Raw genomic sequence first — 13,807 nt, forward strand, 5'->3', positions numbered from 1 at the left:
GAAATAGGGAAAAAAAAAACCAAAAGAAAAAGAAAAAAAAAAGAGAAAAGAATAATTTTCTCTTCTTTATGGTAAAAACGTGTTTTATTATTCCGGAGATTTTGGCAAGAAAAAAAAAATTTATCCGGACACGCAAAAGTTGAGTTCGAGGCTTTTTAGGTATTTATAGTCCCGACCCTATGTTTCGAAACATGGAGCAACGTAGGATTTGAAATGAAATTTTTGGGAATCAGGTCTTGAAATAGAATGCTAAGATGTTTCGAAATAAGATGTTTTAGCAAACTGTTGACAGGAGGTCGTGATAGGGATATTTTGGAATAGTTATGTCCGTAATAAAACTCGTATGAAGAGCCTAATGAGAATGATCTGCCAGACACAGTGAGAGCTTGAGATAGCTCAAAAGATCAGGTTGCATGATAGTGCAACATGAACGAATGATTATGTGTGGATTACACCAAAACACAAAGTGAACTATCTGATGTAAGACTTGGAGCTGGCAGTCGTGGTATGTGCTCTTGAGGTTATGGAGGCACTACCGATATAGTGAGACATTTGATATGCTCGCAAACCATGATGAGCCTAAGGTATGTGTTCTTGCAGAAGGAGTTGAACATGAGGCATCAATGATAGATAGAGTTCCTTGAGGACTACGACTGCACTACTTCGTATCACTCGGGGTGTGGCAGTGAGGTGCCTGACGCTTTGAGTAGGAGTGTGCCTACTGTAACTGGGTGGATAGCCACGAGTAGTAGTTGTTGGAGGCTTTTAGCCTGCTAACTATGAGTGTAGTGCCAAAGGGATCGTTTGTTTTTAACGCTAGCCTGGTTGTTTAGCTGGATCTGGTGAACTAAATACGAGAGGCGTACGTGGGTGACAAGTATTTGTCTATGGATAGATGAACGTGGCCAGCCCAAGGATTCTAATTATTTTTAAATGCGATGTGGCATTCTCAAGTTTTGAGGTAAAATATATGTGCCTAACCTTTGAGAATTGAGGCAAATGATTCTAGATAAGGCCCACAAGACTCCATGTACAGTGCACCCGGGAGTCTATTTGATCACTCATTTGTGGACCTTAATTGGAAATTTGTAAAATTAGCTCTCAAGGTAGAGCCATGTAGTGACACTATAGTTGTTGTGTAGATCACTTGCAGGTTAACTTGTGGGAAGAAATTAAGAGAGCTATGGCTCAAGAGGGTAGTCAAAGGAAATGGGTGAAGAAGAATGGACAATGCACGCAACTTGAATTTAAACACCATGGAGGCGCATAGACTATTTGAGTGTACTGCGGAAGGATATATATGACTGTGGTGAGCTACAATAGGAAATTCTAAGTAAGGTGCACTGAACCCTGTGTATGGTACACCCTAAAACCCTATAATGGTGGTTGGGAATGAAGGAAAAATATGGATACCGAGGACTTGTGTATTCGTGTTAATCTATTTATAACTTATTAATGGAAAAGTGAAATTGAATTTGAAGGAAGATATGATAATCATTGAGGAGATTATGACATTCAAAGATTCCTGAATAGGAACAAGTACATGTGGCAATAGACTTTATCATGGGATTACCCTGAATCCCAAAGAAAAATTATGTTATTTGGGCGATTATGGATTGATTGATGATATCAGCGCATATCTTATCTTCTGGAAGAGCTATAGACGCTGAACAATTTGCTCCATTTTATATTCGAGAGATTAAATGATTATGTGAGATTTCGATGAATGTTGAGTTTGATGAAGGAAATTGATTTGTGTCTTTCTTTTGAAAAACTATGCGAAAGGAATTTCCTTATTTATTCAAGGATTGTAGGGCATGCATTTTAAGAATTTATAAATGATTGACAGAAATTTATGTATGACATTTGCTCAAGGGACGTACTGATTTTAGGAATGTATATGTGATAAACATGATTACTCAAAAAATTTCGAGGACGAAATTTTATAAGGAGGGGAGACTATAACATCCCTGATTTTGGAAATAATTAGTTTATGGATTTTAAGGTGATTTATTGAGTTATGTGCGATTTTGAGGAAATTAATAAATCGTTGAATCGACGGTAGGAAATGCCTTGGGACTTGGATGTTCAGGGAAGAGGGCATGAGATTGGTGAGCATCTCGAGATGAGGCTAATGATACTGGAAACAATCAAATCGAAAATAAATAATTTGTGTATAAGCCCGAATGGATGTTGGTACTGAATGATCGAAGGGGGCCTCCGGGAAGCTGAGGGGACCCTAGGGGTGGTTCAGTTTTGCCAGTGAGGCAACCCTAAAGTATTTTTGGGTGGAATAAAGATTCCGTGTAGGCGCACGGATGAAATCAACCTTTATTGAGTAAATTTTGAATTATTAGTCTTGAAATTTTGATATTTTAATCTAAATAAATTAATATTGAGGATGTAATTGTAAAGTAAAAAGGTTGATGTGAGATTAAGAATCTAATTTATGAATTTATAATTCTAATTATATAATAAATTATAAGTGTAAATATATATATGTGCATGTATATAAGTTGTGGGGGTGAAGTGAAGTGGTAGGCATGAAATCAGTGGGTGCACATTTAATCATAGTGCAAGCACATGAATAAAAAAGTGGAAGAATATTTAAATATTATAATATATGTGTATGTGTGCTAGGTGAGCAAATGTGCTTGAAAGAATATTTAAAGTGTGGGCTACACATGAATGTCATGATTAGGAAGGAAATCAGGAGGCTTAAATCTGTGGTAAATTTGAGAAAACTATGGGCTAAAACTTGATGGCCAAGGCAAATTTGCCTATAAATAGATGTACGCAGCTGTGGAATTGGGATAAAGAGAATTTTGGAAGAAGTGGAGCTTGAGGAGAAAGAATTTTGGCATTGAGCGGGGAGGCAAGAAGACGCAAGGTAGAAAAGAAGTGTAAGGAATTTATCAGCTTGAGGTAAATAATTTGCTTAAATTAGTTAATTAGTGATTAGTTAAGCTATAAGATAATTAATTTGGTGGTTGATGTTTAGATTAGCTAATTTAAGAAATTAGTCGATTAAAGAATTGGCTAATTCAGTAGACTTGGTAGCCAAATTAATTATGGGTTGTTAAATTAGTTCCTGACCTTACTCTGCCAAATATTTTTGTTAAGGGATTTTGGCTACATTGACAATTCGTCTAATAAATTATCAGACGACACGTATCTTGAGGTAAGGGTTTAATATGCGCTGCATTTAAATTTCTTTTATCATGACTTGCATAAGATTTTGAGGAAGTGACTAGGCATGGGGTAGTGGATTGTTGACCGTGAGGGTCCTGAGACGAGGTCATAGCTGGAACTACTAGGGGCCACCTAAAGACTGAGATAAGTGCGGTGGACAAGCTTGCATGCATGTTGCACTTCATATTTATCTATGATGTCATGCTGAATAATTTACTGCATTGCATATTACCTTTACTGAGTCTTAGGACTCACCCCTTTCATTTCCACTAACCACACAGATAGTTCGGGGTCCGATAAAGGGAAGGCGGTGTATGCCGAAGGCCAGCTGAATGATGAGAATAGCAACCCATGATGGGAATGCGACCTAATAACTTGTGTCTGTCATGTAATTATTTTGTGGTTGTGTTGAACGCTGCTTGTATTTCCCAGTTGGACTTATTATTTTTAATGAGTACTTTGTGTGAGCAAATTATGCTATACCCTAATTGCAATTTATCTGCTCATAAGGCACAGGTCAGATTCGAGACTCGAGTGTCCTTCCGCTGCAAATGAGTTCTAGACCTCAAGTCCTCAATGGCCGGAGGCAGCGAAGCCTGGACCCCACCCAGGGCGCCCACATTATTTTATCCCCCCTGTTGTTAGGGCATAGCCGGCCTCTGGAATAGGACCTACTGACGTTACGATGACACCCGGTAGTGGGGATGGGGCGTCACATCTATCTTAGCATCTTCATCTCCGCTATACTCGTCTTTTGCTCATGCTGGTATTTAACTATCCAACATTCGGAGCCATACAACATGACTGGTCTTATAACTGTCCTATAGAATTTTCCTTTTAGTTTTAATGGGACTTTACCATCACATAACACCCTCGATGCATTTCTCCATTTTAGCCAACTTGCCTTAATTCTATGCGTAACATCCTCATGAATTTCTCCATCTTTTTGGATCACTGATCCCAAATAATAAAAATTGTCTTTTCTTTGTAAGATTTGATCTTCCAATTTTATTATAGTATCATCCACTCTTGCATTCTTGCTAAATTTACATTCCATATATTCTATTTTCCTTCTACTTAATTTACATACCATAGATTCTAAATTGTTTCTCCACAACTCAAGTTTAGTGTTCACTCTCTCTTTTGTTTCATCCACCAATACTATGTCATCTGCAAATAGTATACACCATGGCACCTCTGTCTAAATGTCTTTAGTGAGTTCATCCATTACTAAAACAAACAAGTATGGACTTAGTGTAGAACCTTGATGCAATCCCATTGTAATTTTAAACAGTTCAGTATCCCTTCCGCATGTTCTAACCCTGTCTTTGCACCATGATACATATCCTTAAGGGCTTATATATAGGCTATTCGGCCTTCTTTCTTCTGTAAAACCCTCCATAATACTTCTCTAGGAACCCTATCATAGGCCTTTTCTAAATCTATAAACACCATATGCAGGTCCTTTTGATGATCCCGATACCTTTCCATTAGCACCTCAGTAGATATATAACTTCCATTATTGACCTACCAAGCATGAAACCAAACTGATTTTCTGAGACCTTTGTTTCTTTTTTGAGTATCTACTCTACTACTCTCTCCCAAAGTTTCATGGTATGGCTCATTAACTTAATTTCTCTAAAATTTTCATAGTTTTGAACATCTCTTTTGTTCTTATATATAGGAACCAAAGTACTTTTCCTCCATTTATCTGGCTTCTTTTTTTGATTTAAGGATCGCGTTAAATAATTTCGTTGGCCAGGAGATGCCCTCTTCTCTCATGCATTTTCATGTTTCTATTGGTATATTATCCGGTCCCACCGCCTTATGATTTTTCATCTTTTTTAATACTTGTCTTATTTCATTTGAACTTATGCGTCGATAAAATGTATAACTCACATTCCCTTCGGAGTTATTAAGGTGTCCCAACCTAACTCTTGTGTCCCCACCATCATTGAATAATTTTGTAAAATACTCCTTCCATCTCTCCTAAATCGCTTCTTCATTCACTAATACATTTTGGTTTTCATCTTTTATGCATTTCACTTGGTTTAGATCCCTTATTTTTCTTTCTCTTTCTTTAGCTAATTTATATATATCCCTTTCTCCATCTTTTGTATCAAGTCGTTTATATAGATTCTCATATGCTTTTAACCTTGCTTCATTAACAGCTCTTTTTGCTGTCTTTTTTGCTTCTTTATAATTTTTTAGATTTTCTTCATTGTTGCACTGATATACAGCCTTATAGCAAGTTTTCTTATTTTTAATTTTCAATTGCACCTCTTCATTCCACCACCGGGACTTTTTAAGGTTTTGGGCTCTACCATTTGTCTCTTTAGGGACTATCTTTGCTGTGCTTCTCAGGGCATTAACCATTTTCACCCACATTTGGTTTTCCTGTCTTTCTCCATTCAATCCCTTCTACCCCTTAATTTTTCTTTGAAGATTAGTTGTTTCTCCCCTTTTAAATCCCTCTACCTAATTCTTGGGTTTTGTTTTATGTGATTTTTTCTCTTCCAATTTCTTACTTGAACGTCAAGTACCAAAAGTCTATGTTTAGTAGTCAAACACTCCCCTATAATCACCTTACAATCCCTACAACATAACTGATCCTCTTGTCTCATGAGCAAGGTGCTTTATATGACGTTTTTATAAGTGATTAAGTGTTTCTCCCATTTTTTGAACCTAGTATTGGTTATGATGAGTCCATATGCCATAGCAAAATCTAGAATAAACTTACCCTCATTATTAATTTTCCCGAATTCATACCCTCCATGTACGTCTCTATAGCTGTTTTCGTCTCTACCCACGTGACCATTTAAGTCACCTCCTATTATCACTTTCTCTCCTATTGGTATCATTTGTATGAGTCCTTCTAAATCCTCCCAGAATTTTGTTTTTATCTCCTCACCTAACCTTACTTATGGTGCATCTGCACTAAAGATATTCATAATCATTCTTCCTAGACTAACCTTCACCATAATAATCCTATCCCCTACTCTATTTACATCTACTACCTCATCTACTAAGCTTTTATCCATAATAATCCCCACTCCATTTTTCGCTCGATCATTTCCTATGTACCATATTTTATATCCAGTTTCTAATAAAGTTTTTGCTTTTTTTCCTACCCATTTCGTCTCCTAAGGCACATAATATTAATCTTTCTCCTAATAATCACATATACCACTTCCATAGCTTTGTCTGTTAATATTCCTATGTTCCATAATCCAATCCTTAATCTATGATTTTGGTTTTGGCCTTGACTTTGAATGTAATTTTGTTTTTTATTTTGGACTAGCTTTTTTACCCTTATCCGTCCAAGCAAATGCGGGGACCCTTGCTCATTTGTCACTACATCCAAATATCAATGCAATGGCCCTAGCTCATTTGGCACTACACGCGGGCAGTGTAGCGCATCGCTATGAAGGGTTACGCCCCAACGATTTTTCATAATTTGTTTAGAGTTTATATTTTGGATCCTACTAAGTTTTACGTTGGTTGTTGGTTAGCTAACACAAGCCTCCTCCTTTATCCGGGATTGGGACAGTGGATAACATTTCCAGACAAAGTTAATTGGATTAATCTTTATTTAATTTAATTAAATTAGTGTTGTCTTTTATGGAAGGGTTGTTCTGGCTATTTTAGAAAAGTTTAGGTATTGACTTAACAAAAAATAAAATTTAGGGAGTGTTCAGATAAAAGGCCTAAATTTTAGGAGGTGTAATGTCAACTTAATTAATGTCATTAGTAATAAAGGGAGGTAATTTAAGGACTTAGTTAGCAAAATATAAAGTTTAAAGGGTGTTTGGATAAAAAATCTAAGATTTGAAAGGGTGATACGATCAATTTAGCCATTAATAAATAAAATAAGGTTCTAGGGTTCACATAAATTTTTAGGATCTTTTGTAGAGGGATCAACCTTTTTAGTCTTAACTTTTTTTGACGGAGAGTTTAACCTAAATTCTAATCAATAGTTAGTTTCACATACCTAAATATATATATATTTTTAAATCAAGTTAAATTCACCTAACCAAATTTGATTTGGTTTAATTTTTTTATTTTTTATTTTTTTATTGAATTGTGTATCCCTAAATTATGTGTGGATTGTAGGGTTCAAATGGAGCATACTTTTGAAGAAATGACCGTCAACTTTTATGCTCTGCCCGGGAGAGGGATTCTCCTTGGAATTCAGAAACCTTGGAACACAGAGTCAAAAGACTATCTAAATTTATTTAATTATTTATGTTTTTCCTACTATAGCTAATTAAGCGAAGATTATCCAATTTTATTTAATAAATTTTGTCCACGAATATTGAGTGTAAAGACAGCATATTGCTTTAGATATATTCTTTTAATACAAAATTCTTTCCCAAACATTTACTCATTTATTGTTTATGATCTGTCTAATCTTCTTTGCCCTCACTCCTTCGATCTTCATTTCGGGTTTTATTAGATTCGATTTCAAAAGTTAATGAAAGGGAGACAGATTAATCAAAGCACAATTGCTGTTAATGGAAGGTAGAAAAGCTGCTGGTCAGTTCTTCTCCTATGAATTTAAATTTATTTCTTGCATCTTGCTTCTTGCTTCAGTCAATTGGTTAGAACCACTCCACTGTACATAGTGAGAAAACCCATTTCAATCACCTCCATGAAATCAAATCCCATTGCTTCTAAGTGGAAGCATTGAATGCCACCCCATGAACTTAGTTCTAGAACAAAGATGTAGGTTTAAGAGAAAAAAGAAAATAGAAAAGCTATTTCGTTTGTATTTAAGCAGTTGAGAGATGGCGAAACACTTGCCTTCATTTTTTTAGTACTCTGCAAAAGGTTGATATTTTGTAACCTACAAACTAGTGAAAGCTTGAAGCCTTGACTTGTTATTATATAATTAGTGTTTTGGATTAATGGGAAATAAGGATTTAGCTTTTAGAGTGGACTCTATTCCATACAATTGTATAATCCAGTTGCAGTTGCAGGACCTGCTTTTGATTGTTTGGGGATGAAAGTCTAAACTAGTTGGAAGCCACCTGCAGATTGCTATTTGGCAATTACAATGTGTAAAAAGATTAGACTCAATTTGAAGGACCCAAGTAGAAGCAAATGTAGAAGAGCGTGAAATGGCTGTGTACATTAAAGGGTATTTTTGAAAAATAATTGTTGCAACTATAGAAGATGACTGTAAAGAGCAAAAAAAAAGATTAGTGCAAATAGAATTTTTCTAAACTTTGACTTGCAACTATGATTTGCAATCAACAAAAAAAAGTAATAGGTCAAAATATGGCGAGCATGTCACAATATTTGGTAGGTATGTGATAAATTATCAAAGCTATCATAGCTCTTTAAAACACTATAATGATTCAAATTTAAAACTAATACGATTAGGATGATGCTAAAAAGGGGAAAGAAAAATGGAGAATAACAAAATTATTAGGAACTGAATGATAAGTGGACTCTATTTAATAAGGAGAAAATCTCATTTTTCATAAATACCATATGTTCTTTCACATATGAAATTCCTCTAATTTTCAATCTCACACAATCATACTTCCAATGCCATTAACTTAAATTTATAAAAAATAAAAATAAAAATTCAGTTGTAAGGTTATTTAGTTAAAAACAACATTTTCCAGTTTTAAATCTCAAGTTTTTCTTTTCCACAAAAAAAATTGGAAAATGCATTCAATTATTTAATATCAAAAAGTATTTTCTTATACTGGAAAGTTAAAATAAGTATTTCAAATGGTTGTGTAGAACGTGATTTCAATTGTTATATAATACAATATATTGATATCGACAATATTATTATAATATTAAAATAATAAAATTAAAACTATCAAAATGATATTTATGATATTGTTAATAATAAACCTTTAATGAAAATAATTAATTCATAATCTTGCAAATTTGAAAGGATGGAAGAAAGGATAAACTAGTGGGAAAATTTAGGAGATCTTCTCTTCGTGTTTTAGTTTTTAATTTTGAATTCATTTTTAGTTTTGTGTTTTGATTATCTGTTTTAAAATCGTTGAAAACGCGTTCTTTTTGTTTGTAGCATTTTTCGCATTTTGAAAATTTTGAGTATGTTTATAATGAAAACAACCAAAATAATTTTGAGTTTTCTTTACAAAAAATTTTCTTGTTTTCAAAAATGCGTTTTTAAAAATATGAAAATAAATACGTTTTTATTGTTTTAGAAAGCTGAAAAATGAAAATGGTCTGAAAACAGTAAAGAGAATAGAACCAAATATTTTTAAGTCAAATTCAAGTGAAATTTATAACAATGGTAGGGTTTCACATATTTATAGCAAAATGGAGATTGATGCAACCATTATAATAATACCATATCATGTCTAATATTGTCACCATCTAATAGTCATTACTTGACACCATCTAATATCCATTAGGATGACACTTTCAAAATAAGTTTTTTAACAATATAAAAAATTATTAAAAGTCCATAGTTCAAAAATATTTACCAAATGTTAAAAAAGTTACCATATCATACTCCACGCCAAAAATATGGTAGCATGGCAGGAGAAACCATCAAATCGCTTGTGAACAAGTGATTGTATTTCTAAAAATATAAAACTAATTACAAACAAATAAATAAAGTCCATAAAGAGTGAGTGATCATTCTTTTAGAACAGTCAAGATTATGATAGTTTTAAGTTTTTAATATGCAAAAAACTACATTTGTTGAGAGGATTTTGAAATTTATCCTTGCAAAATTGTTGAGTTAGTGAATTATTTACTTGTAATTGGATTTATAACATAAGCATTGAGGTTGAAATTTTGTATTTTGTTTTCTCTTTATTTATATGTATGAATAATGCACATGATTTTTTATCCTAAGAAAGGGTTTCTGGGGTACCTTATGCCAACAATTTGGTGAAGAGTGTATTTTTCGTAAGTTAGATAGAGCCTTAGTTAATGATGGTTGGCTTGGTAGTTATCCAGAGAGTAAGGCTCATTTCCTTTAACCAGGGATCTCGGATCATAACCCTGCTGTGGTGTTTCTATCGGGAAATATTCAAAATAAGGGGAGTCCTTTCAGGTTCCTTAACCATTTTGTCGATCATCCCCTATTCTTGGATAGGGTGGCTGCTAGCTGGAGTAGGTGGGTTCCTGGGGCTCCTATGTTTCGAGTAGCTCAGAAGCTTAAAGTTGTTAAGGAGGCCATGATGACCCTCAACAGGTTTAGTGGCCATGTCTCTGAGCTTGTTACATCTCTCCGAGATAGATTGTGTAATATTTAACAAGAGTTGCATGATAACCCTCATGACCCTGCTCTTCGTCAGCAAGAGCTTGATTTGAATAGGGATTATTCGGTGGCTATTGCTTAAGAATATGATTATTATCGCATTCGAGCTCGGATTCGGTGGTCTGCGGAGGGGGATCGATGTTCTCGTTTCTTCTTCTAATCTATGCTGGCTCAGCAAAACAACAATCGTATCATCAGCCTACAGAGAGAGGAAGGCATGATTACGGACTCTAAGGAGGAGGTGGCGAGCATCATGGTGTCCTATTTCCAAAATCTTTTAGGTCAAAGCGCTCGTCTTGCACCCCTGCATTCAGGGGACATTGCCTCGTTTATTTTTAAGCGTTTGGAGAGGGATCAATAGGGAGGCCTCATTGTTGAGGTTTCGGCTGAGGATATTAAGAACGCTCTCTTTAGTATGGATGATAACAAGGCCCCTAGGCCGGATGGGTTCACTGTTAAGTTCTTTAAGAAAGCTTGGGATTTTGTAGGTCCTAATGTTGTGGAGGCGGTGCGTAGCTTCTTTTCCTCTAGTCACCTTCTGGGGCAAACTAATGCGACAATTATCAATCTCATTCCTAAGGCTCCCACCTTGAGGTGTCGTCCCAATTTAGACCTATTTCTTATTATAACGTCTTGTATAAAGTCATAACCAAGATTTTGGCTAATAGGGTCAAACAATTGCTCTCTGGCTTGCTGGATGGTTCTCAAGCTGCCTTTGTGCCAGGCCGTTCAATCGGGGATAATGTATTGTTGGCCAAAGAGTTGGTTTTCCAATATCATCTCCATAAGGGCCCTCCCCGATGTGCTCTTAAAGTGGATATAGCAAAAGCTTATGACTCAGTGGAGTGGGATTTCCTCATGATGGTGCTTCAATTAATGAATTTCCCCCCGCAATTTTGTAGCTGGATCTGCAAGTGTATTATGACACCTCGTTATTCTGTTAAGATTAACGGGCAGTTAAATGGCTTCTTCCCTGGGGTCGGGGTTTAAGGCAAGGGGACCCCCGTCCCCTTATCTCTTTGTTCTTGTGATGCAGATCTTGCATGGTATTGTGAGCTTCTACTCGAGGTCCTCGGATTTTCAGTTCCACTGGAAATGTGAGCAGACTCAGATGGTGATGCTCATGTTCGCGGATGATCTTCTCATGTTCTCCCATGGTGATCCTGCTTCTGTTAACATCTTAAAATCCTGCTTGGAGAGATTCGCTTCTTTATCTAGCCTTAAGGCTAATCCTCTTAAAAGTGATTGTTTTGTCTCTTGTAGGGATGAATCTTTGAGAGATAATATTCTTAATGCTTCTGGTTTTCATAAAGGGGATTTGCCTATGAGATATCTAGGAGTGCCTTTTCTATATACCAAGCTATCTTACGGGGTTTGCCAACCCATCATTGATAAAGTTAGGAATAGGATTTGCAGTTGGCGTAGTAGGTTGCTCTTCTTTGGGGGGCATCTGCAATTGGCTCTATCTGTTTTATCCACCATCTATGTGTATTGGGCGTCTGTGTTCATCCTCTCGAAAAGGGTGATCTATAAGATCGAGTAAATTATTCGTAATTTCCTTTGGAGTAGCAATGAGGTGAACCCCCATAGAGCCAAGGTTGCTTGGCGTAAGATTTGTTGCCCTAAGAAGCAGGGGGCCTGGGTCTTAAGCCTCTCTATGTTTAGAATCAAGCTTTGGTTACCAAGCTTATTTAGCGTTTGTTTGTTGGAGATAGCGAGTCCTTGTAGGTGAAATGGGTGCATACTTATAGGGTAAAAGGGGCATGCTTTTGGTTTCTTAGAGTTCCTTATACCTGCCTATGGTACTGGCGAAAACTGCTCTTGTTAAGGGGGACTTTAAGATTCCATTTTGGTGGAGGATTGGGGATGGTCGGAGCACGTTTCTTTGGTATGATCAGTGGCACGCTTTGGGTGTGCTCATTGATCGCTTCTCTCGCCAGTTGCCTCGGCAATTAGGCATTTCTATAATGGCTAAGGTCTCAGATTTTGTTGAGGATGGTTCCTGGATTTTACCTGAGACTTCTCCGTCTTCTGACCTTATCTGGAATCACCTTCCTAGCCTCCCCTGTCTTCAGCGTTGTGATGAGCCTTATTAGCTTCTAGCCTTGAATGGGGTTTTTTCGATTAGGGTTGCTTTCCAGGACCTTCAAGGTTAACATCATCAAGTTCCTTGGTATCGGTTAGTTTGGTCGTCTATGGGTATTCCAGCCCATTCGTTCATTCTATAGTTAGCGACTCGGGAACGTTTATCTATTCTAGACCGTATTAACCTGTTTTTGTCTTTTTCGAATAGATGCTTTATTTGCAGGGCGGATGCAAAAAACATAGTCACTTGTTTTTTGAGTGCCCTTATTCCCGTAAGGTGCTATCTTTCTTTCAAAGATCAAAGAAATTTAGCTGGCCTTAGTATCAATGGAATATTGGTGTGCGGTGGGCAGCTACGAGATGGAGTAGCAAGAGCCCCTGGTAGGTGACAAATAGGTTAGCGCTTCATGCTTTGGTGTATTGTATTTGGAGGGAGCATAACAATAGATGCTTTCGAGATCATGAGAGATCCACTCCCCAGTTGGCTCGCCAAATTCAATTCGCTATGTGGGCTCGTTTGACGTCTGTCCATTTCAAATCGTCTCTCCAGAGTCATGCTCTTCGTCATGTCTGGCGGCTTTTGAGAGACCAGATTGTTTCTCCCCATTGAGTGTTTGCTTGTTTGCTTCTGGATGCTGGTTATTGTATTGCTCGAGTCTTATGTTGGTTTATGCTTTTGTGTCTAGAAGCTGATTTTGTTTTTTCTTGTCACTGATATTTATATCTTTTGTCTTTTCCTTCTTTTGTTGTTATTTTTGTTAAAATATAAAAATAATAGAAGAAGAAAATCAGAACTTGAAGAAAGATAATTCTTCTTATTGAAATGAAAGCTTGCATTAAAGCTCACACTACACTAAATGATAGAAATGAAGTCCTATTTATATAGGACTTGAATACATAGCATTAACCAAATAAATTTGAAAAGCTATAAATAAAACTTTAAATACAGGATGTTTTGCATTCCAAAAATGAATGCCAAACTTCAGTTACAAATGGAAAATATAATAGAAAATATAATAATGGAGACATAAATAAAAAAAATAGAAAATTAAACCAACTTTAATTAAAGAAAAATATCACAAATCTCAACACTCCTTCTTGAGATTTTTCTTTATTAAGCCCAACTTATAGCGTAAAAATTCAAATTGACCACACGGTAAAGCTTTTGTGAGGATGTCAGCAAGCTGAAATTCTGAATTGCAATGAGTGAGCTTGATCTTGCCTTCTTTCTCTGCTTCCCTCAACAAATGAAATTTGAATTTAATG

Source organism: Diospyros lotus, chromosome 15 (genome assembly GCF_014633365.1).
Source record: "Diospyros lotus cultivar Yz01 chromosome 15, ASM1463336v1, whole genome shotgun sequence".
In the NCBI taxonomy this organism is placed as follows: domain Eukaryota; kingdom Viridiplantae; phylum Streptophyta; class Magnoliopsida; order Ericales; family Ebenaceae; genus Diospyros; species Diospyros lotus.